The sequence below is a fragment of the Poromitra crassiceps genome (genome assembly GCF_964638095.1).
Source record: "Poromitra crassiceps genome assembly, chromosome: 21".
Taxonomy (NCBI): domain Eukaryota; kingdom Metazoa; phylum Chordata; class Actinopteri; order Beryciformes; family Melamphaidae; genus Poromitra; species Poromitra crassiceps.
In genome coordinates, this window is record NC_139638.1 from 28462849 (window position 1) to 28465726 (window position 2878).

The following is a 2878-nucleotide window of genomic DNA, read 5'->3' on the forward strand; positions in this document are numbered from 1 at the left end:
AGTGAGACAAACAAGACAGAAGTGCTAATAAACAGTATTTACTACGACTGCTGTTGACGCGCGGAGCAGCCATCTTGGATTTTTGAGGTCAGGGCTGATGAAGCTCCGCCGAGTTTGGCAGAGAAAATCCGAGCAATGGTCACGTCAGCGTCAGCGCTCATGACCTTTGAACCATCACGTTCCCGTTTCCCAGTTTTAATGGAATGGCCCAAAAGAGAACATAGTTAAAGTATGCTCTCTTGTCCCTTGGTACAACTGCTGATCTGCAAGGCGTGGTTTGATGATGTCACTAAGGTAGAATGTTGAAACTCGTGAGGAATCCCAAGATTCAGAGCGTGGTCGTTGTCATCCTCCAATCAATGTGAGTTCTTCGCTCCTCTTTCCACACAAACACGGACAGACTGTGTATGGGACTCCAGATCTCCGAGGGGAATGACTTCTTCGTTGACAAAAAACTCAATGGTCTCCTCCTCCCAGTCGTCCACATTACTGTCCAGCTCATCAGTGTCCACTCCTCCTCTGAGTTTGAGGCGGAGGCTCTTCTGTTCCAGGAGGGTCTGCACGGTCGCCTTCCTGTAGCGATGGTAGTCCTGCATCATGGACCTGCGCTTGTCCACCAGCTCCTTGGAAACCTTGGATTGTCTCAGACGATCTTTCTCCTCGAAATCTTTGGCGTATTTCTTGAGCTCCTTTTTGATCAGCTTGATCCGATCTGCACTGAGCAGGGAGGCAGGTCGGGGCCTCCAGAGCAGCTGACAGAAACGGTCCTTGTTGTTCTTCTGAAGAAGACGGCCCTGGAACGTCCACAGCCAGTAGGCATTGTCCACCTTGTGGCTCCACCAGGAGACGGAGGTGGCGATGTAGCGACCGGTCGGGTCCCACTCCACCTCAGAGGCCATGTAGTGCTCTGCTATGTTCATCATGGTGCAGTCTGATGTGTCCACAAAGGCAAGGGCCCCATTCATACTCCTGAGTCCAGCCAGGACCACAAACTGCCCCTGGGGGCTCCAGAAGATACTGTTCGCCTGCTGTTTGTCAAACATCTTCATGAGCTCGATCTTGCCGTTGTTTTTGACGTGATAGAAGGAGGCGTTGATTCTGGGAGACTCTCCGTGGAGAACAGCAAACTTACTTCCATTGGGCTCCCAAGCAAACGCTATGATGCTTTCCTTCATCTCGACCACATCAACAGGAACCTGTTTCTCTCTCATTCTGAAGATTTCAAAGTTGGTCACCATGCCCTGTGTTCCCTTTGGAGTCCTGTCCACTTTGACACAGAGGTAGTCTCCATTCCTCTGCCAGTGCAGTTTGCAGTCAACAACATTGAAGAGGTTGCTGACCCTGATCTCCTGACGGGAAGGCATCTGCATCACAGTCACTCTGGCTGGGATGTCTTTGTCCACGGGCACCCAGAATGCTATGATGTTGTCACTGGGAGACCATGAGAAGTCCTTGATGCCACTAATCTTGAGACTCTTCTTGTCAAGCAAGCCCATAGATGGAGTCTCATAGATGCTCAGTAGGTCCTTGGTCATCCTGGCAAAGAACTTCCCATCATGGCTCCATTTGAAGATGGGCCAGTGTGCAGAGCTGTTGCAGTCGAAGCCTCTCTTCTTCTGTCCGGTCAGAATGTCCCAGATGATAATGGCCTGGGGGTCCTCCTTGTTGTCCATCAGTGGACTGAAGGTCACAACATACCTCTCGCATGGTGAGAAGTCGATTAGGGACACGCCCTGATGGCTGAACCTCTGGATCTTTTTGAACTTTTCACAGCCCCACAATGCAATGCCATGGCCACGCTGCTCGAAGGTGGCCAGGTAGGTCCCTTTAGGAGACCAGCGTACGTACGTCTCTGTCCAGTGCGCTCTCTCCTCGACTGTGATTGGCTCCTTGGCATCATTGGAGAAAATTGCAGTCTTCTCTCCTGATTCGTAAATCACAATGTACTGGTCACGGCAGTCTGGGTCCCCAATCCAATGGCGCATATTACCAAAGTCCTTGAAAGGCTGCTTCTCGGGAGTTTCCCACTCATCACTGATGTTCATGTATTTGTCAAAGTCAGTGAAGACATTGACCCTGAACCTGTGTTGTTGGTCCAGTTTGTATCCATCAGCATTCTTTACAGCCTCCAGAGCCTGGTTGGGAGCAGCGTACTCCAGGAAGATGTATCCTTTGGTCATGCCATCAGCCTCAGGGTAGAACTCATTGGTGATCTTGCCAAACTTAGAGAAAATCTTGTGCATGACGTTCTTGAGCTTCACCAGACGCTCTGGGCCGACCTCAGGGACGTTGTCCACCACCACCACCACTGAGTCGATACCGTCAGCCTCCTGGGGCTTCTCCCTCAGGATGTCACCCAGAAGCTTCTCATCGTCAATGCCATCGTCGTAGTCCTCCGGGTCACTGAAGGAGGGCTCCTCTTCTTCATACTCGGGGTCCTGTGCCATGTCCACCGTATGGACGATGGTGACCTGGTCCTATTTATACCACCAACAGGGTAGGATTTATGACACCACTGATGATGTCACTATGCTTTATGACATCACTGATGATGTCACTATGATGTATGACATCACTGATGATGTCACTATGATGTATGACATCACTGATGATGTCAGTATGCGTCAGAGGGATTTATGACATCACTGATGATGTAATTAATTACTGATGATGTCACAGACAATAATGAGGTCATATAAATCATGGGCGATGTCATACAGTTCTAGACAGTTCATCATGGTGTCCAGGTCACTACTATAGTGAACTGATGAGGTCATAAATCACAGATGATGTCAAATAATACATGTAATACCGCATTCGAGACAACTCAGAGCAGAACTTTCAATTCAGATTTTTTCGCCCCACACCTCACTGCCCT

The 2878-nt window shown here is 49.7% G+C and overlaps 1 pseudogene across 1 annotated transcript; it reads right to left on the minus strand.

Annotated features, from left to right (window-relative positions):
* Positions 1-356: 356 nt before the first annotated feature.
* On the minus strand, positions 357-2450 carry LOC310795384 (eukaryotic translation initiation factor 3 subunit B pseudogene; annotated as a pseudogene). Its single transcript has one exon. The product of its transcript is annotated as a eukaryotic translation initiation factor 3 subunit B pseudogene (transcript).
* Between the last annotated feature and the right edge of the window lie 428 nt (positions 2451-2878).